At 36.6% G+C, this 22,863-nt stretch overlaps 1 protein-coding gene across 1 annotated transcript in view; it reads right to left on the reverse strand.

The window, feature by feature from the left end:
* The window catches only part of LHFPL1 (LHFPL tetraspan subfamily member 1), a 103,460-nt gene that overhangs the window by 46,447 nt on the left and 34,150 nt on the right, over positions 1–22,863 (reverse strand). The gene's annotated exons all lie outside the window — the stretch shown is intronic.

Below are 22,863 nucleotides of genomic sequence, written 5' to 3' on the forward strand. Positions count from 1 at the left end.
CCCCAATTATTTAACGAAGTTGAAAGTTTTTCCTGCCTGCTGTGGATACAAGTGGGCATCCTGTCTTTTATCAGTGATACAACCTTATATTCATGTATGCATTTGTCTATCTTTTTACTTTTCATCAGCAGTTTTTTATCATTTTTTTCCTGCCCTAACACATTGATAAACCACATTCCTGTCTGTAACAATGTCTTACAAGGCAGTCTCTGGGGGAGTGACAGATGACCTAGTAGGTGAAATGTCAGATTTTTGGCAGTGTGAGTCCTAAGATAAGTTTTAAAATTTCCCAGGTGGTGTCCCTTTAAGAATCACTGCTTCAGATGCAGGGCTGTATTAAGGGAAATGTTAGACCCTCTGTCATTAAAAATAAGTCAATATTAGCATACATGTAATAACTGTATAAGAGCTAAAAATTTTGACATAAGAAAAATAGTTTATTCCACTCTAGGCATCAATAAATATTGCCCCTTGCTTAATGGTACACCTATCATTTGGAGAACTGATCATTTGTAACTCTAAGTAGAGATCATTTTTACTTAGCTCTTTTTATCCTTTTTTCCTTATGTTCCTAGTTCCCTTAAGTGGAATAATATGAAAACTTAAATGTCTACTAAATAATGATCTAATTTATTGGATAGAGGCCTGTTTCCTGTTCTTAGTTTAACAGTTGATAATTCTCTCAGGGGAAAAAAATGATTGTATCCTGTGACTCTAGATAATTTTTCATTTAAAATGTGCTTTTCACGAAATCAGAGAGGGAGACAAACCATAAGAAACTCTTAATCACAGGAAACAAACCGAGGGTTGCTGGAGGGGAGGGAGGTAGAGGAATGGGGTGGATAAAAATTTTAAAAATAAGTGAAATATGCTATTTAGCCCTACTTTTCTAAGATCATGGGGGAAAGATTAAGAGGGGCACACATCTTGTAATTTATTAGAGGATAGGATGGTACATAATATTTTTAATAACGTAAAAATGGATATTGGTCAGGGACCCAAGGAACACCTAAATTTTGCCTTTGGTGAGTGTGGAATAAGAGTTCCTGCTAAGATAAGGTATAGTGATAGATGATTCTGATACATATCCTACCCCTATCCCTAGTTTGTAAACCATTGCTCTATGCAATAGAATTTCTCAAACAAAATCAACACCCTACAACATTTTGCAGTCTAGACAAAAGGTCAGCAAACTAGAGGCTGTGTTATGCACCAAATCCAATAGACTGCCTGTTTTATAGTTTTATTGTCACACAGCCACAACTTACTCATTTATGTATCATCTATGGCTGTTTTCATGCTACAATTGTAGATTTAAATAGTTGTTACAAGGATCTTATGGTCCACGAAGTCTAGAATGTTTACTATCTGACTCTTAACAGAAAAAAAAAAAATGATGCTGACCCCTGGTTAAATCCACGCTGATAGAGACATTATGTCAATTGTTAAGTGAAAGGGGTTGAAAAAGAAGGGGAATGGAGGGAATTTTTTTTTTTTAAATGCTGCTTGCTTTCATCTTTGTTAAGGTGCCAATCAACCCTCACCAGGTTTTTAGAATCCTTGAAGTTAACCATATACTACAGATCAGTATAAGCTAAATATTCTTTAAGCTCATGAAAATGTATTTCTCTGTTAACTATCCTTTGAACCTGTGTTTATGTCGTTAGCCAATATACCTTAACTATTTTTTTACTGACAACTTCATTGAGTCCTAAGTCACATACCAAAAGATTTACCCTTTTAAAGTGTGGAATTCAGTTTTTTAAGTATGTTCCCCAAATTGTGCAACCCATCACTACAATCTAATTCTAGATTTTTTTCCTTAACCCCAACTCATCAGCATATACTTTATTTTTGCCCTTTTGTCAGAGTTGCTTCTTTTTGGGGGGTTACTTGGGTTTTGTTTTGTTTTGTTTTAAGATTCAATTTATTTATTTGACAGAGAAAGAGATCATGAGTAGGCAGAGAGGGAGGCAGAGGGTGGGGGGAGCCGGCTCCCCGCTGAGCAGAGCACCCAGTGCGGGGGCTCCATTCCAGGACCTTGAGATCATGACCTGAGCCGAAGACAGAGGCTTTTTTTTTTTCTCTTTATTTTTATTTATTTTTTTTTAATTTTTTATAAACATATATTTTTATCCCCACAGAGGCTTAATCACTGAGCCACCCAGGTGCCTCTACTTGGTTTTTTTTTAAACAAAAAAGTTTCTTTTTACTATGGGGTGCGTATTCTTTCCTAGTCTATAAGAAAGGGCCATTTCTTTATAGAGGCATTTATAGAACACCATTACCCTTGAACTTTGGAGAGTTTGCATAAAAGGGCTTGCAATAAACAATGAATCCTGCAACACTACATCAAAAACTAATGATGTGGAGCTTAACAAATAGCATGGAGGACATGGGGAGTTAGAGAGGAGAAGGGAATTGGGGGAAATTGGAAGGGGAGGTGAATCATGAGAGACTATGGACTCTGAAAAACAATCTGAGGGATTTGAAGTGGCGGGGGGGGGGCGGTGGGAGGTTGGGGTACCAGGTGGTGGGTATAATAGAGGGCACAGATTGCATGGAGCACTGGGTGTGGTGCAAAAACAATGAATACTGTTATGCTGAAAATAAATAAATTTAATTAAAAAAAAACTAATGATGTATTTTATGCTGACTAACATAACACAATAAAAAGAAACCCTGCATACTCCATGGCCTGTCAGATTGAATACGGAAGGTATACCTTGCCTATGCTGTAGTATCAGTTCTAGACTGAAAACCTAGAGATGAAACTTATATTTACGTTTCTATAAAAAACAAAACTGACAACTATTTTGTTGAGTTTTTTTTTAATTGTCCTCAGAAGATCAGCTGATAGTGTTAGCTAACGATGTATGTGCTCATAAATATTTAGTAACTGGATTCAGTTGGCAGGAGACCAAGAAAGGCCTAATTTGTAGCATTTGCTTATTTCCGTGGTGGAAATATTCCCACCATGGCCAACTGCAAGCTATCAACTTGAAGTCAATAAAAGTGAAGTTGGGAAAATATACATGCAATCTACTGTCTTGAGCTGGTACAAGCCAGTTCCATCACATTGCTGTAGCTCAGATTTAAAGAATTATTTCAGTCTTAGTTTGTATATCTTTAAAAATTACATACAATATGAACCAAAATAGGGTAGTTTTCATAGTTGTTTCGTATGTTACACATAGATGTCTACGCACTCTACACTGTTAGCTGGCACTAAAATATTCCTTTTTTTTTTTTTTTTTTTTTTTTTGCTGTACCAACTTTTAAGCTTTTAGAGTATAATTTGTGTATTATACAGAAGTAAACCAAAGATAAATTACTTGTGATATAGAATGACTAGAATTCATTTCTAGGGCAGTGTCCTAAAAGATTCATTGCTGCCTGCTTTAACAACTTTTGAGACAGGTTTTTTATTATATTTATAAAAGATGAAAAATAAACCAGGTTTATATATAAAAGATGAAAAATAAACCCTTTTTTTACCTTGTTATTTACCAATTTTCAGTATACTTTCAGTGTAAGTTAAGCTAAATTGCGTTATATTAACAACTATGAATATCTTTCTGTGAACATATTTATATTGAGTATGAATAAACTTCTGAAAAAGAATAGAGAACATTTTCATCAAGACGTTAAATGAAACTCTTAAAAAGTCTGATATACCAGATGAGGAGGATTCATTACCCATGCTGATTGTTGCCCTATTGGAGAAAGACAACCTGCCAACAATTACAAATCACCAACATGTACCAGGCACCGTGTTAGTTACTGGAAGCACAAGAATTAAGAAGATAGACAGTGTCACTACCCTTATAAGTTTACATTCTGGTCCAGCCTAAGTCACAGCAATAGGAAGCCACTGCCTGGTTTAAAGCATTATTTGCTTCATATTTGAAAATTACCTTCTCGTAAAATATAGAAATTTGTAACATTGGTATTTCCAGGTCCCACATTATTCTCAAATCTTTCTTATTCTTTCAGGAATTACCTTCCATTTATAACCTCCAAACTTCACTTTTCTTTTCCCTTTTAGCATCTGCATTCAAGATGCCCTGATGCTGAACTAATTATGAGAATGCTTTGCCTAAGAACAGAGAAGTTAACTAAGGTTTGACTAGAATTGTATTCATAGTGCAGTGTCCTAAATGATGGTCCAGACAGCTGAAAGAACAGTCTCGTCCCAAGTATCCCAGTAGTATCTCCTCTGGGGGCGCCTGGGTGGCTCAGTGAGCTGAACATCTGCCTTCGGCTCAGGTCATGATCCCAGGGTCCTGGGATTGAGCCCCGTGTCAGGCTCTCTGCTCAGCGGGGAGCCTGCCTCCCCCCCACCCCGCCCCCTCTCTGCCTGCCTCTCTGACTACTTGTGATCTCCGTCTGTCAAATAAATAAAGAAAATCTTTTTAAAAAATAGTACTTCCTCTGTCATTCTTCCCCATTCCTCCTCTCCCACCACAAAGTCCTCAGTGTCTTTTGAAGCTTTTCTAGCACTAACACCCCTGTCTTTGCAGCCGGCCAAACAATTTGGAAGAATGACCACTGGTGGCCTAACTAATTTTCTAAACCACCCTAATTCGTTTCCTAGAGGGTTCGAAGAGTTTCCATGAAACAAGAGAAGCAACATTCCAGAACCAAAAAATCCTTATTATCCTTGCTTCTGCTTCCTGAAGCAAGACATGGAGATTTGTCAGTTTTGGAACCTCATTCACAAAGACTGGTTTCTAAGCATCCAGTTGGTTATTGCAGCATTACTACATTTTACTGGCTTTGCTGAATGGTGTAGCCTGTCCTGCTCCTCCAAAAGACCTGAGCAACTACACTGCAGAAGGACATTAAAGGAGCTGAAAGGATGATTGTGTCTCTCGCCATTCTGTTATTGGCTAAGAGGCTGAGGGAAATGTGAGGATTATATGATAATCAAAATATGCTCAGGAAATGAGATGTAAGGCTCAGGAAATATACAACAGCATTTTCCACAGGCGCAATCTGATAGGGCCAGTGGCTAGCCAGTGGAGACAGTGCTATGAGCCAGACTACTCGCCCACAAAATACCATGAAGGAACAGCTGCAGGAAGCAAGGATCACACAATAGGAAAGGCCCTGTTCTATGAACCTCAGCTTTGTTCTCTGGGTATTTGGGTGCTGGGGCAAGACCACCCCAGGGCATATTTGGGCATGTGCCTAATGACCTGCAGTATGCACCATGTTTTCTTGACAGCTGTGAGTCAAATACAACTGACAGCCAAAGAACTTTGTTCTCTTGCTTTCTGGGATATAATTCTACTTTCTTGTGACAGTAAACCCATCAATGATTCTAAAATGCCTTCGGTCTAGAAGACCTGAGCAGGAGGCTGTCATCATGGATATGTTCTGGAAATTGTGAACTTATATTTATAGCTTAAATTTTGCTAGCAAGACTTGCTTTTACCAAGTAACTGTCCCTTAAGTTTGAATAGTAAATTTGGTCCTCACAACAACCTTATGAAATAGGCATTACCTCAATTTTCTGGGCAGAAACTGAGACTTAGAAAAGTTATATGACTTTCCCAAAGCCATAGTGCTTATGGGTCTAGTAAATGATGGATTCAGAAAAGGACTTGAAGACAGAAGACAGGCTGGATGGGAAACAGAGTGGGTGGGGCCAAAAGGAGTTTGAGGAAGAGGGAGAGATGTTGGTATGATTCCTACATTTCTGCTTCAAGAACCGCCATTCATGGAGATATGCTTCATTAAGATAAGAATAAAGGCACATTGTAGTGTGATGTCCCCACACTCCTTCTCTTTAATGGCAGACATTGAAGAGCAGTAAATAATTGTTTTCATCTTGGTTATTAGGTGAGAAGCATCTTTGGCACATCCTAGTGTATAGTACAGACATAGTTATGTGGGTCTGGAGGAAAATTCTGGGCTGGAAGATCAATGTGAAAGTCAGAAGCCCTAAGAGTAGAAGATGTGACCAAGGTGCTTATCAAATATGTGAACCAAAGACAGAAAGAAAAAAAAAAACCCTTATGAACATCCACATTTAAAAGATAGGTAAAGGGACAAGGATTTTTTTTTTTTTTTTTTCATAGATACAAGTTTTATTTTTAATTTGTTCTCACTATTCTGGTTCATTTTTTTATATAGATAATTTTTTTTAACCAATTTACCATCACAGTGAGATATTCAGTACCAAAAAGTTCAGGTTAAAAGGTTAAAAGGGACAAGGATCTTTGAAGGAGACTAAGATTGCTCAGTCCTCCTTTTGCCATCCCGTTTCCCACACACCACAGCCTCTTAAGAATAAGAGCTGGCTCAGGAAGAATTGGCTCAGGAAGGATGTGGGAACATGAAGGTTGAGGGGGGCAGAGTGGTTTAAAATCCTTCAGTGTTAAGTGCTTTATCGATCAACCATTGTCCAGAGGTAACCAAGAATGAGCTGTGAAAAACCAGTCTTACTCAGAAATGTAATTGTACTTCCAGCTTATTTAACAAGTCTCTTTCATTTTTAATCTATTTTAAAGGACTACTCAGTAAATGATGTTTGCTACAGTTGGCAAAGTACTGTCAACACTAGTACTACCTGGTTTTCTTTCCTGAATTTAAAGAAATTTCAAGGAAGGGCAGGGAAGCTGAAAGCAGGTTCAAGCTCCTTGGATTTGACCTTGAACAGTCTCCGGTGTCTTTCTCCTTTACTCTTGTGGGATGCCACAAGCTAAATTAATGTCGTGGGAATCACTCCACAAGTTAAAGTCTTCCTGTTTGACCTTAGAGTCACTTTTACCCTTCCCAGAACTTAATTTTCTTATCCAGAGAAAAATTTTAGAAAATTTAAAACTATTCTTATATAGTGTGGTGACATATCATACATTAAGTTGAAAAATGACTTGGAGGACATTGTTGTCAGTGTTATACTACTGATGGGACTTCTATGTTCATTCTACAATGTTCGTTAACTGCCTATTATGTGTCAGGCACTGAAGATACAGTGATAAAACAAGATAAACCAGTTCCCTGCTCTCACACAACTCACATTCTTGTAAGGAAGAAAGCCAATAAACAAGTGAGCAACTAATAAAATAGAGTAATGAATTCTAGAACAAAATAAAATTTGGTTGTAAGATAAGATGTTAGGATGGGAATAAAAGCAACTTTAGATTAGATAGGGTAGTTAGGAAAAGTCTGAGGTGATATCTGACGTGAGAACTGAAAGATCAGAAGCCAACCATGCATAAAGCCAAGATAAGAAACCTCCAGGCAGAAGAAATAAAATTAAGAGTTCTCAAGTCTTAAAAATGAATGGAGTGTATAAGAAACTAAATCCAGACTAAGGACAACTGGATGTTCACATGCAAAAGAGAAGCTGAACTGCTACCTCATCTCATACCATATACAAAAATGAACACCAAATGGATCAAATACCTAAATACAAGAGATAAAACCGTAAAACTGATGGAAAAATATCCAAGCATAAATCTTCATGACCTTGGATTCAGCAAAGTGTTTTAGATACAATACCAAAAGCAAAAGCAACAAAATAGAAATCAATAAATTGGACTTCACTGAAATTAAAAACATTTGTGTATCAAACAATACTATCAAGAGAGTGAAAAACAACTTACAGAATGGGGGGAGTTGATAATTATATATCTGATAATCTGAAATTATATATCTGATAAGGACCTAGTATCCAGAATATGCAAGAATGACTCAGGGGTGCCTGAGTTGTTCAGTTGGTTAAGTGTCCAACTCTTGGTTTCAGCTCAGGTCATGATCTCAGGGACATGAGATGGAGCCCTACATCAGGCTCCATGCTCAGCAGAGAGCCTGCTTGAAATTCTCTCCCTCTCTCCCTACTCCATCCATCCATGCTCTCTCTTCTTCTCTCTCTCTAAGATAAATAAATAAATCTTTAAAAAAAATACTTACAACTCAAAAACAAAAAGTCAAGCAACCCAATTTTAAAATGAGCAAAGGATTTGAGTAACTATTTCTTCAAAGTTATGTAAATGGACAATAAGTATGTGAAAGATGCTCAACATAAGTAGTAATTAGGAAATTGCAAACCAAAACCACAATGCAAAACCATCTTGCATTTAGTAGGATGGCTATAATATTAATAATGACAATAACAAACATGGAAAATATTAAGGTTGGAGAGGAAGTGGAAAATTTGGAACCCTTGTGTTTTGCTGGTGGGAATGTAAAATCATGCAACTGCCATTAAAAGCAGCGTGGCAGTTCCTGGAAAAGGTTAACATATAGTTACCATATGATCCAGCAATTCTACTCCTAGGTACATACCAAAAATAACCCCCTGAAAACAGGTACTCAAACAAAAATTTGTGCTTGAATATCAAAAGCAGCATGTTTCACAATTGCCAAATGGTTGAGAATACTTAAATATCCATCAATGGATGAATAGATAAATTGTGGCATATCCATACAATGAACTATTAGTTATCCATAAAAAGAAGTAAATTTTCTTTTCTTTTAACTTTAATTTTATATTTTCATTTTAACTCCAATTAATTGATACACAGTGTTAAATTAGTTATAGGTATACAATATACTGATTCAACAATTTTATGTATTATTCAGTGATCATCAAGATAAGTTTACTCTCACATCCCTTCACCTAGTTCTCCAATCCTCCCACCCACTTAGCCTCTAGTAACCATCTGAGAGTTCTCAATAGTTAAGACTCTGTTGTTTGTTTATTAAATTTCATATATGAATGAAATCATATGGTATTTGTCTTCCTCTGACTGAGGAAAAACCCTTAGCATTATACTTTCTAGATCCACCCATGTTGTTGCAAATTCCAAGATTTCATTCTTTGTTATGGTTGAATAATATTACACTGTTTTAATTTGCATTTTCCTGATGATGAGTGTGATCTTTAGCATATTTTCATGTGTCTGTTGGCCATCTGGATGTCCTCTTTGGAGAAATGCCTTTTCATACCTTTTGCCCATTTTTTAATTGGGTTATTTATTTTTTGACTGTTGAGTTCAATAAGTTCTTTATATATTTTGGATATGAACCCTTTATTGGATAGGTCATTTGAAAATATCTTTTCCCATTCTGTAGGTTGTCTTTTAGTTTTGTTGATAGTTTTCTTTGCTCTGCAGGAGCTTTCTATTTTGATGTAGTCCCAATAGCTTATTTTTGGTTTTGTTTCCCTTTGCTCAGGAGACATATTTAGAAATATGTAGATACAGAAAATGTCAGAAAAAATACTGCTTGTGCTCTCCTCTAGGATTTTTATAGTTTCAGGTCTCACATTTTGGTCCTTAACCCATTTGGATTTTATTTCTGTATGTGGTGTAAGAAAGTGGTCTAGTTTCACTCTGTTGCATGTAGCCGTCCAGTTCTCCAACACCATTTGTTGAAGAAACTATCTTTTTCCCGTTGCATATTCTTGCCTCCTTTGTCAAAGATTAAGTGACTATATAATTCTGGGTTTATTTCAGGTTTTCTATTCTGTTCCATTGTTCTATGCGTCTATTTTTGTGCCAGTACCATATTGTTTTGATTGCTACAACTTTGTAGTATAAATTGAAATCTGGAATTGTCATACCTCCAGCTCTGTTTTTCTTGTTCAAGATTGCTTTGACTATTCAGGGTCTTTTTCGCTTCCACATATATTTTAGAAATGTTTGTCCTATTTCTGTGAAAAATGCTATTGGGATTTTGATAGGGAATGCATTAAATCTGTAGATAACTTAAGGTGGATTGGACATTTTAACAATAATTGTTCTTCCAATTCATGAGGATAGAATATCCTTTCATTTATTTGTGTCATCTTCAATTTCTTTCATTGATATTTTCTAGTTCTCAGAATATAGGTCTTTTCTTAAGTTAAGCTTATTTGTAGGTATTTTATTATTTTTTGATGAAATTGGAAATGAGATTGTTTTCTTAATTTCTCTTTCTGCTTCCTCATTACTTGTGTATGAAAATGTAATGAGGCTGTCTGGGTGGCTCAGTCAGTTAAGCATTCAATTCTTGATTTTGGCTCAGGTCATGATCTCAGGGTTATGGGATCAAGCCCACATCAGGTTCCACACTCAGGAGAGAGTCTGCTTGAGATTATCTCCCTCTCCCTCTTCTTCTGCCCTTCTCTTTTTCACTTGCACTCAGTCTTTCTCTCAAATAAATAAATAAATAAATAAAACTTAGAAAAAAGACAGTAAAGAAATGCAATGGATTTCTGCACAGAGATTTTGTATCTTGCAACCTAATCGAATTCATTTGCCAGTTCTAGCAGTTTTCTGGTGGAGTCTTTTGGTTTTTCTGTATACAGTATCAAACCATCTGCAAATAGTGAAAGTTTCATTACCCCCTTAACAATGTGGATGACTTTTATTTTTCTTATCTGATTGTTGTGTCTAGGACTTCCAGTACTATGTCAAATAAAAATGGTAAGAGTAGACATCCTTGCCTTGTTCTTGATCTTGGGGAAAAAACTCTCAGTGTTTTACCATTGCATGTTATGTTAACTATGAGTTTTTCATAAATGGCCTTTATTATGTTGAGGTGTGTTCATTCTAAAGCTACTTTGCTGAGGGTTTTGTCATGAATGCACGTTGTACTTTTTCAAATGCTGCATCTATTGAAATAATTATGATTCTTACCCTTTCTTTTTTTTTTTTAAATGTGTTGTATCACATTGATTTATTTGCAAATATTGAACAATCTTTACAATCCAGGAATAAATCCCACTTGATTGTGGTGAATGATTTTTTTAAATGCATTGTTGGATTCAGGTTAGTTATGTTACTTTGAGGATTTTTGCATCTATTTTCATGAGAGATATTAGTCTGTAATTCTCTTTTATTATGTCCTGTCTCTGTCTGGTTTTGGTTTCAGGGTAATGCTGGTGTCATGGAATGAATTTAGAAGTTTTCCTTTCTTTTCTTTTTCATAGAATAGTTTGAGAATATGTATTAAGTCTTTTTCAAATGTTTGATAGAATTCATCCGTAAAACCATCTAGTCCTGGACTTTTGTTTGTTGGCAGTTTTTTTATTACTGACTCAATTTCTTTGCTGGTTACCACTCTGTTCATATTTTTTATTTCCTCCTATTTCAGTTTTCGTGGTTTATATGCTTCTAGGAATTTACCCTTTACTTCTAGGTTGTGCAATTTTTTGATGTATAGTTTTTCATAATATTCTCATAGTTGTTTGTATTTCTGTGGTTTGGATTGTCATTTTTCATCTTTCATTTGTAAGTTTGTCTATTTGAGTCCTTTCTCCTTTTTTTTGTTTTTGTTTTTGTTGAGTCTGGCTAAAGGTTTAGCAATTTTATGGATTTTTTTTTTCAAAGAACAAGCCCTTCATTTCATCTATCTGTTCTATTTTTATTTTTTTAAAGATTTTATTTATTTATTTGTCAGAGAGAGAGCGAGCGAGAGCGAGCGCAGGCAGACAGAGTGGAAGGCAGAGTCAGAGGGAGAAGCAGGCTCCCTGCGGAGCAAGAAGCCCGATGTGGGACTCGATCCCAGGACGCTGGGATCATGACCTGAGCCGAAGGCAGCTGCTTAACCAACTGAGCCACCCAGGCGTCCCTGTTCTATTTTTTTTGTTTTTCTGTTTTTAATGATTTTATTTATTTATTTGACAGAGAGAGAGATCACAAGTATGCAGAGAGGCAGGGGGAATGCAGGCTCCTTGCTGAGCAGAAAGCCTGATGAGGGGTTTGATCCCAGGACCCTGAGATCATGACCGGTGCCAAAGGCAGAGGCTTTAACCCACTGAGCCACTCAGGTGCTCCTATTTTAATTCTATTTTGTTTATTTTACTCTAATCTTTATTATTCCCTTCCTTTTATTGGTTCTGGGTTTTGTCTGTTCTTTTTTTTTTTCTAGCTCATTTAAGTGAAAAGTTAAGTTGTTTATTTGAGATTTTTCTTGCTTCTTGAAGTACACCCGTATTGTTACAAACTTCCCTCTTAGAAGCTCTTTTGCTGCATCCCAAATATTTTAGACTGCTGTGTTTTCATTTTCATTTGTCTCTATGTGTTTGTTGTATTTCCTCTTTGATTTCTTGGTTGATCCTTTCATTGTTTAGTAGCATGTTATTTAACCTCCATATATTTGTGCTGTTTCCAGGTTTTTTCTTGTGGTTGATTTCTTATTTCACAGTGCTGTGATCAAAAACAATGCATGGTATTGTTTTTGAATTTATGGAGACTTGTTTTGTGTGCCAATATGTGATCTATGTTGGAGAATGTTCCATACGCACTTGAAAAGAATGTGTATTCTGCTGTTTTATTTTTTTAAAGATTTACTAATTTATTATTTTTTTAGAGAGAGAGAATAGCAGCATGGAAGGCCAGAGGGAGAGGGAGAGAGAGAATCTCAAGCAGACTCCCCACTGAGCATGGAACCCAACATGGGGCTCAATCCCATGATCTTGAGATCATGAGCTGAGCTGAAATCAAGAGTCTGATCCTTAACCAACTGAGCCACCCAGACACCCCTATTCTGCTGTTTTAGGATGAGATGTTCTGGATATATCTGTTAAATCCATCTGTCCAATATATCATTCAAAGCCACTGTTTCCTTATTAATTTTTTTGTTTGGCTGATTATGTCTACTGAAATAAATATGATGTTAATGTCTACTAATATTATTTTTACTAATATCAATTAGCTACTTTTTGTTTGTAATTAAGTGCTTTACATATTTAGGTGTTCTCATACTGGATGCATAAATATTTACAATTGTTGTGTCTTCTTGTTGGATTATTCAGTTTACAATTATATATTGTCCTTTGTGTCCTGTTTCAGTTTTTGTTTTAAAGTGCATTTTGCCTGATGTAAGTATTATTATACCAGATTTCTTTTCACATTCATTTGCACAGTACATGCTTTTCCATTTTTTCACTTTCAATCTGCATGTGTCTTTTAGTTCTGAAATGAGTCTCTTATAGGTAACATATAGAATAAATGGATCTTGTTTTCTTGTTTTCTTTTGTTGTTTGGTTTTTTAAGAGAGAGATCGAGAGAGAGTGGGGGAAATGGGTATAGGGAGAGGAAGAGAGAGAATCCCAAACAGGCTTTATGACCAGCACGGAACCCATTGTGGGGCTTGATCTCACAACCCTGAGATCATAACCTGAGCCAAAATCTAGAGTTGAACACTAAGCTGACTGAGCCACCTAGGTGTCTTAGGTCTTTTATTTTTATCCATTCCATTATCATATATCTTTTGATTGGAACATTTAGTCCATTTACATTCAAAGTAATTATTTGTAAGTATATATATTTATTGCCACTTTGTTACTTGTTTTATGGTTGTTTTTGTAGTTCTGTTCCTTTCTTCCTTTGCTCTGCTTTCTCATGATGAATTAATTGGCTTTCTTTAGTGATATACTTGGATTCCTTTCTCTTTATATTTTACATATCTATTACTGGTTTTTGATATATGGTTACCATTTGGTTTATATAAAACATTTTCTGCATATAGTACTCTACATTAAGTTGATGGTAGCTTAATTTTGAACCCACTCTTTTTTTTTAAAGATTTTTATTTATTAATTTGAGAGAGAGAGAGAAAGAAAAAGGGAGAGAAAGGATGAGCAGGGGTGGGGAGGGTCAGAGAGAGAGAGAGAGAGAAGCAGGCTCATCACTGAGCAGGGAGCCCAACATGGGACTCAATCTCAGGTCTCCCGGATCATGACCTGATCTGAAGGTAGATGCTTAACCAACTGAGCCACTCAGGTACCCCTAATTTTGAACCCATTCTTAGTCCTCTCCCCCTCACATTTTAGGTACATAGAGTCATTACCTTGCGCCCTTTTATTTTGTGTGTCTCTTGACTGATTTTACAGATGTACTTATTTTTTTGCTGTTTTTGTGCTTCCTACTTTTCTTACTCTTCCTTTTCCAGTTAGAAAGTCTCCTTTAGCAGTTTTTGTAAGGCTGGTTTAGTGGTCATGTTCCTGTAACTTTTTTCATCCAGGAAACTTTTTATCTCTCCTTCTCTTCTGAATGTCAGCATTGCTGGGTAGCATATTCTTGGCTGCAGGTTTTTTCCATTTCATTTTTTTTCAATATATTATGTTACTCTCTTCTGGCCTGCCAAATTCTTCTGGAAAATCACCTGATAGCCTTATAGGGTTACCCTTGTATGAAATGGCTTTCTCTTCTTTTGCTGCTTTTTAAAAAAAATATATATTTTATTTATTTATTCCAGAAAGAGAGAGAGACAGAGAAAGAGCGAGTGAGCTGGGGAAAGAGCAGAGGGAGATGGACAAGCACGTTCCACACTGAGCACAGAGCTCAATACAGGGCTCAATTCCAGGACCCCACAATCATGACCTAAGCCTTAAACAACTCAACTGACTAAGCCAGGTGGGTGTCTCTCTCTTGCTGCTTTTAAAATACTCTCTTTAACACTACTTTTTTCCATTTTAATTACTACATGTCTTGGTGTGGACTTAATTGCATTGATTTTGCTGGGGGATTTCTGTGCCTCCTGGATCTGGATTTCTGTTTCCCTCCCCAGATTCAGGAATTTTTCAGCTATAATTTCTTCAAATAAATTTCCTATCCCCCTTTCTCCCTCTTCTCCTTCTGGGATCCCTATAATGTGAATTTTATTATACTTGATGGAATTGTTGAGTTCCCTAAGTCTATTCTCATTTTGTATAACTTTTCTTTCTCCCACATGCTCAGCTTGATTATTTGGCATTACTCTGTTCTTCAGCTCGCTGGTTCATTCTTCTGATTCCTCTCTTCTATTTATTTCATCTAGTGTATTTTTAATTTCATTTATTGTCTTCTTCATCTCTGATTGGCTTCTTTTTATCTCTTTCTTAAAGGTCTCACGGATGCCCTGTGCTCTTTTCTCAAGTCTAATGGGTATCTTTATGATCATTATTTCAAATTCTCTAATAGTCATATTACTTATCTCCATTTCACTTAGGTATCTTATTATAATTTTGTCCTGATCTTTCATTTGAGACACATTCTGTCTCCTCATTTTGTCTCTCTGTTCTTGTTTCTGTGTATTATGATAGTCAGTTACATCTCCTATTCCTAAAAGTAGTGGCCTTATTAAGAAGAAGTCTTGTAGTGCCTTGCAGTATAATGTCCCTGTTCATCAGGATGTGGCATTTTGTGGATGTCTCCTATGTGTGTTGAGTGTGCCATACTGTTGTGGCTGAGCCACTTTTCCCTTCAGTCCAGTCATCTGCAGTGTCTTTCCTTGTCTCTTTATGGCAGTGTTTCATCCCTGTGTTATTAGTGGGACAGTCTAGGGCCACTTTGGGCTTGATTTATGTCAGACCTTATTTTCGCAACATGCAATAGCACCAACTATAAGGCACTTTCCTTGTATTGTGCTCTGAGAAGCTTTCATTGGTGAAGAGAGCCTACAATTATAACAGCTGTCTTCCTCCAGCCCACTGCTAAGGCCACTGTCTAACTGGTGTATGTGGTTAACTTTCTTTCTCCCTGGGGCAGCTGTCTTTTTGGAATGGTGTTGGCCCTTGTTAGGGCTGGTTGAGCGCTGGAAGGCTTGTGGTATTGCTTTGGATGGGATATGGCTAAGAGCATATTGGAGGGGGTAGATCTACAATATGCACCAGGAGAGGATGATGCAATGTTTGCATGGTTTGTGCACCAGTTTTCTGTGAGAGGTGACCTGCCACAGAACTGAGGCTGGCCAAGTTGGAGGGGGTGTGCCTGCAAAGTACACAGGGGGCAGGAGTTATGGTGTTGGCAAGGTTTATCCTGGTCCTATGCAGGGGGATACCTGCAGTAACAGGACTGAGGCAGTACCACCTGGAGGGGGTCGATCTACCAAAGCACAGAGGGAGGTGGGTGGAACAGTGGTGTTAGCATGTCCAGTAGGGAGAGTCAGTGGTGTGCTGGTTCCTGCAGGTGGACATGTGTTTATGCTGGGGGGCAGGTAGGGAAAGGAAATGGAGCCTGCCAGCTCTTTTGTTCCTGGAGGAGTGTCCCAGTGGTCTCTGTCCCTCCGGGACGTGCTCTGAGATAAATAAACAACTCTCCCTCCTGTATGTCCCAGGTGTAGTTCAAACTACTGCTTTTATGCTGTATCTCTGCAGGCTGCTTTTTGTGCTGCCCCCTAAACGGCAGGGACTCAGTTTCCTCTCACCCTCCCAACTCTCCCAGAGCCAAGCACACTGATTTTTTAAATTCCTGGTTTTTAATCCTGCTGGTATAAAAACTCACAAAACTTGGTCCCTCTGGTTTTCAAAGCCAAATATTATGGGAATTCATTTTCCCCATGCAGGATCCCTGGTGTGATGGTCTGTTTCTTTCCCCTCTTTCCCCTCTATGCCTTAGGTCCCTCCCTCAAGTACTGTCTTGCATGTACATTTAGTTCCCATCCAGTCTCTGCCCTTCCCACTTTCTTCAGTGAGGACTTTTCTCTACCTCTAATTGTGGAGTTTGTCAGTGTTCAGGTGATTTTCTGGGTTATTTACACTAATGAGAGTATGATCTAATTTTATCTGTAAGATGAGGTGAGCTTAGGGTCCTCATATTCTGCTATCTTTCACCTTATCCAAAGGAAGGAAATTCTGACATATTCTACATCATGAATGAATCTTGAAAACATTATGTTAAGTGAAACAAGCCTGACACAAATGATCCTATATTATATGATTTAATTTATATGAAATGTGCAAAATAGGTAAATTTATAGAGGTTAAAAGTAGTTTAGTGGTTGCTAAGGGCTCTGGGGAGGAAATGAAGAAATAAATGCCCTTTTGGGGTAATGAAAATATTCTGAAACTAGATAATGGTGAAGGTTTCACAACTCTGATTATACTAAGAATAAATTTAAATGGATGAATGAATGGTATCTGAGTTATATCTAGGTAAAGATGTTTTCACAAAACATGCTAATATTATCCAAGAATAGTGAGAGAAAGTGATAGAAGGGGAAGAGTTGTAAATTGTCTAAGGATATCATCCTCCTAAGGCCCCATGCAGTTCTAAGTTTCATAATGCTAAATATATACATTGAGTAGGTTCCTTGGCCTCTTTGTGCTAGGCCAAAGGCTTTTTCTTTCCTTTCAAAAATTAGCACTCTAAAATCAAAGAGCATAGAACTGTAGGGGAGACCGAGGATATTTGTCTCTGTATCTAGAACAGAGGTAATCTAATTACTTTCCCTTGTCCTTTTCAGGGTGGGAGCTTCCTCTCAAGCCCCACGAAAGACTCCAGAGACACCAACTGAATCAAAGGAACAATGGAGAGAAGATATAATAAGTGTGTTCCAAGGACATGAAGGTTTAATGGCTCCTTGCATGACAACAAAAGCTCTACCCTTCAAAACTATACCCCAAGGATCACCTTGGCTAACCTTAACAATTACATTTTATTAAATGATTACTCTGTGCCAGGCATTATGCTAGGTGAGATTTTGTTGATTATCTCATTTGATCCACACAACAACCCAGTGAGGATTTTTCACATTTGTATCCCCAATTCTACAACTGAGAAAATTGACGTACCTCTGTGTCAAAACCTTGTCTAAGGGGCCCTTGGGTGGCTCAATTAGTTAAGTAGCTGACTCTTGATTTCAGTTAGGTCATGAACTCAGGTCATGAGATTGAGCTGCACACTGGGCTCACACTCAGCATGGAGTCTGCTTGAAATTCTCTCTCTCCTTCTCTGCTCTACCCCTGCTCACTCATTCTCTCTTCCTTCTCTCTAAAATAAATAAAATCTTAAAAAAAAAAACCCTGTCTAAGACTTACCAGGTAATAAGAAGGCATACCCAAGTTCTGTCAATCTAAACTTGCTCTTGAGCTCCACATTATACTATTCTGTCCCCTTGGCCCCCATGAGTGCTCCTCTTCTGTGGAGTTAAGGAAGCTCTGAGATCCTTATTGGAGTTAGGGGTATGGTTCTACAGTTTTTATTCTTTCTCCGGCAAATTTAGTGGTCTAAATAGACAAAGCTTTGATCAATTAGGGATGTAGCTGGCTACACTAAAATAAATAGGCCATCAGAAATGTCCTGGCTATACACCTCCGTGATGCTGCTTCTCTGACCCACCTGAGGACTGTGAGAAAAAAGAGGAAGAATTGGTTGGTCATCAGAGTTCAAGCTTTGTTTCCCTCATTGTATGAAAAATTTTACTCTAGAATTATAGCCTAAAGGTGTCCTTAGCTAGCAATCATGCTAATAAATACTAAACACTTACCAAGTAGCAAGAACTGTGGTAAGTGTTTTTACATAAATTATTTCATTTGAGCCTGACAACAACTCTGTGTAATCGGTACTATGTTATCATCCTATTTTTGTAATTAGAAGAATTGAAACGTAACTATAACAAGCTTGTCCTAGAACTCTTAGCTCATAAATATACTGAAGGCAATGGTCACTTTCAAGTCAATCAGATCTCAGATCCCTTGTTTCTCTAAAACTTTTTTTATTGTGGTTAAAAAAACACATAAAATTTACCACCTTAACCATTTTTAGGTGTATAGTTTGGCAGTGTTAATTATACACACATTGGTGTGCAAGACATCTCCAGAACTTTTCATCTCACAAAATTGAAGTCCTATACCAATTACGCAAAAATTTCCTTTTCCTCCTCTACCTAGCACCTGTTAACCATCACTCTACTTTCTGTTCCTAGGAATTGACTAGTTTTAGATACCGTGTATAAGTGGAATCACACAGTAATTGTCTTTTTTTGTAACTGGCTTATTTCACATGACATAATGTCCTCAAGGTTCATCCATGTTTTAGCATGTGATAGGATTTCCTGATTTTTTTCTAATGGCTGAGTAATATTCCACTTGTATGCATGTCTTAGTCTGTTCAGGCAGCTATGACAAAATACCATAGACTGGGTGGCTGAAACAACAGAAATTTATTTCTCACAGTTCTGGAGGCTCGGAAGTCTGAGATTAAGGTGTTGCCAGACTTAGTCTCAAACTCAGGGCCTTCTTTCTGGTTCACAGATGGCCATTTTCTTGATGTATCCTCACACAGCAGAAAGGTCAAGGAAATTCTTTAGGCTTTCTTTTATAAGGACCCAATACCATTCATAATGGTTCCACCCTCATGATTTAATCACCTCTTAAAGCTCCACCTCCAAATACCATCACGTTGGGAGTTAGTAGATTTACTTATTTATTTTAGAGAGAGAGAGAGAGAGCTGGGGGATGCGCAGTGGGAGAGGGAAAGAAAGAGAGAATCTCCAGCTAACTCCCTGCTCAGGATGAAACCTGACACAGGCTTAATCTCAAGACCTTGAGATTATAACCTGAGCCAAAATCAAGAGTTGGATGCTTAACCAACTGAACCTCCCAGGCACCCCAACATATGAATTTTGAGGGGACAGAAACATTCAGTCTGTAACAATGTATATACTACATTTGTGTATCCATTTATCTGTCAATAAACATTTGGGTTGTTTACACCTCCTAGCTACAAACTGTGCTATCGACATGGGTATAGAAATATCTCTTCAAGATTCTGCTTTTAATTCTTTTGTATATATACCCAAAAGTGAGATGGTTAAATACTGTGATAGTTCTATTTTTAATTTTTTGAGGAAACTTCATAATGTTTTCTTAGTGGGTTGGACCATTTTATAACCCCAACTGTGAACAAGGGTTTATATTTCTCCACATCTTCACCAGCACTTGTTATTTTGTGTTTTTATTTTTATGGTAGTCATGCTAGTAAGTGTGATGTAATATCTCACTGTGATTTAATTTTCATTTCTTTGAAAATTAGAGATGTTGAACATCTTTTTATATGCTTGTTGGCCATTTGTAGCTCATCATTAGAGGAACATCATCAGGTCCTTTGCCCATTTTTAGTTGGGTTGACTTTTTTGTTGTTGAGTTGTGGGAGTTCATTATATATTATGGGTATGTTGACTGTGTCCTTTGATGTAAAAAAGAAAGCTGTTAAGTTTGATGTAGTCCCAGTTCACTATTTTTTATTTTATTGTCTGTGCTCTTAGTGTCATTTCCAAAATATCACCACCACATGCAATGTCATGATTTTCCCCTGTGTTTTATTCTAGGAGTTTCAGAGTTTAGGGTTTGTATTTAGGTCTTTAATTCATTTTGAATTAATTTTTGTGTATAGTGTAAGATAAGGGTCCAACTTCATTCTTTTGTATATGGATATCAAATTTTCCTAATACAGCTTGTTGAAGAGTTTATTCTTTCCCCATGGAGTAGTCTTGGTACCCTTCTCAAAGATAATTTCACCATACACGTGATGATTTATTTCTAGGCTCTTTATTCTACTCCATTTGTATATATGCCTGTCTTTATGCCAGTAACACACCACTTTGATAGCTGTAACTTTGTAATATATTTTGAAATCAGGAAGTGTGAGGCCTCCAACTTTGTTCTTCTTTTTCAAAATTGCTTTGGCTATGTGGGACCCCCTGAAATCCCACATGAATTTAGGGTAATTTTTAGTGCAAAAATAGAAAATTGGAACATCAAACTTAACATCAAACTTAACAATTGTTGTACATCAAAGGACACATCAATGGTCTGAAAAGGCAACCTATAAAATGAGAGAAAATATTTGCAAGTCATATATCTAAGAAAAGATATCCTTTTTCTGAAAATAAATGCTGTTAGGATTTTGAAAGATATTTCATCAAATCTGTAGGTTGCTTTGAGTAGTATGGAAATCTCAATGATTGTTTTCTAATTCATGAACACACATATCTTCCCATTTATTTTTGCCATTTTAAATTTCTTTTACCAATGTTTTGTTGTTTTCAGTATATAGGTTTTTCTTTTTTTTTTTTAAAGATTCTATTTATTTATTTGAGAGAGAATGAGAGAGAGAGCATGAAAGGGGAGAGGGTCAGAGGAAAAAGCAGACTCCCCGCTGAGCAGGTAGCCCGATGCAGGACCCAATCCTGGGACTCCAGGATCATGACCTGAGCTGAAGGCAGTTGCCCAACCAACTGAGCCATCCAGGCCCCCAGTATGTAGGTCTTTCATCTCTAAAGTTTATTAAGTATTTTATTCATTTTGATGCTAATGCAAATGAAATTTTTTTTAAATTTCCTTTTCAGATATTTTGTTAGCATATAGAAATGCAATATATATTTTTGCTTCTTGCTTTTGTATCCTGAAACTTTGCTGGATTTATTAGTTTTGATAGTTCGTATGGAATCTTTTGGGTTTACTATGTATACAATCATTTCATCTGCAAAGAGGAATAATTTTACTTTTCTTCTAATTTAGATGTCTTTATTTTTTTATTGATTAATTGCTGTGGCTAGGATTTTCAGTACTATGTCAGGTAGAAGTAGTGAGAGTGGACATCTTTACCTTGTTCCTGATCTTAGAGTAAAAGCTTTCAATTTTTCACCATTGACTATAACATTAGTGATAAGCTTTTTGAATACGACTTTTATTATGTTGGGGTAGTTTACTTCTATTCCTGGGTTGTTGAGGGTTTTTATTATAAAGGAGTGTTGATTTTTGTTGAATGCTTTTTTCTGCGTCCTTTGAAATAACATGTGAGTTTTGTCCCTTATAATGCTAATGTGATATATTACATTTGTTGATTTGTCTATGTTGAACCATCCTTATATTCTAGGAATATATTTCACCTGACTATGGTGTATAATCCTTTTAACATGCTGTTGAATTCAGTTTGCTGTTATTTTGTTGAGAATTCCTGCATCAATATTCATCATTTCGTATCAGTGTATCCTAGCCTCACAGAATGAGCTTAGAAATGTTCCTTTCTCTTCAATTTTTTTGGAAGAGTTTCAGGAAGATTGATGTTAATTGTTTTTTAAAAATATTTTATTTATTTATTTGAGAGAGAGAAAGAGAGCATGAGTGAGGGAGAGACAGAGAGAGAGGAAGAAGCAGACTCCCTGCTGAGTGGGAACCTGGTTTGGGACTCAATTCCAGGCCTCTGGAATCAGGACCTGAGCTGAAGGCAGATGCTTAACCCAGGTGCCTGGGTGTTGTTATTCAAATCTTTGGTAGAATTCTGCCTTGAAGTTGTCTGGTCCTAGCTTTAATTTGATAGGAAATTTTTCATTACTGATTCCACATCCTTACTTGTTATTGGCATGTTAAAATTTTCTACTTCTTCATGATTCAGTCTTGATAGGTTGTATGTTTCTAGGAATTTATTCATTTCTTCTATGTTTGCTAATTTTTTGGTACTTAGTATTTCACATTATTCTCTTACAAGCCTTATTATTTCTTTGGCATCACTTATAGTTTTCCCTTTTTCATTTCTGATTTTAGTTTTTGAATCTTCTCTCTTTCTTTCTTAGTTAATCTAGACAAGGGTTTGCCAACGTTGTTGATATTTTCAAAAACAATGCCTTCATTTTGTTGACCTTTTTCCCAATATTTTTCTATTTTCTGTTTCATTTACCTCTGTTCTAATCTTTATTATTTTCTTCTTTCTATTAGCTTTGGGTTTCATTTGTTTTTCTTTCCCTAATTTCTTGTTGTGCAAAATTATTTTGTTGATTTGAGATCTTTTTACTTTTTTCTTTTCCTTTTTCTTTCTTTCTTTTTTTTTTCACACACAGATCTTTAAAATTCCCTGCTTTCATTGCATCACATAAGCTTTAGTGTGTTGTGTTTCCATTTCATTTATCTCAAGGTGTTTCCTAATTTTCCTGTGACTTATTCTTTGATCCATTGGTTGTTTAAAAATGTGTTGTTTAATTTCCACATATTTGTGGCTTTTCTAGTTTTCCTTTTGTTATTGATTTCTAATTTCATTCTATTGTTATCAGAAAAGATACTTTGTATGATTTCAAGCTTCTTGGTTGTTAAGACCTATTTCATGACCTAACATATGGTCTGTCTTGGAGAATGCTTCATGTATGCTTAAGAAGAATGTGTAT

Source organism: Mustela lutreola, chromosome X (genome assembly GCF_030435805.1).
Source record: "Mustela lutreola isolate mMusLut2 chromosome X, mMusLut2.pri, whole genome shotgun sequence".
Classification (NCBI taxonomy): domain Eukaryota; kingdom Metazoa; phylum Chordata; class Mammalia; order Carnivora; family Mustelidae; genus Mustela; species Mustela lutreola.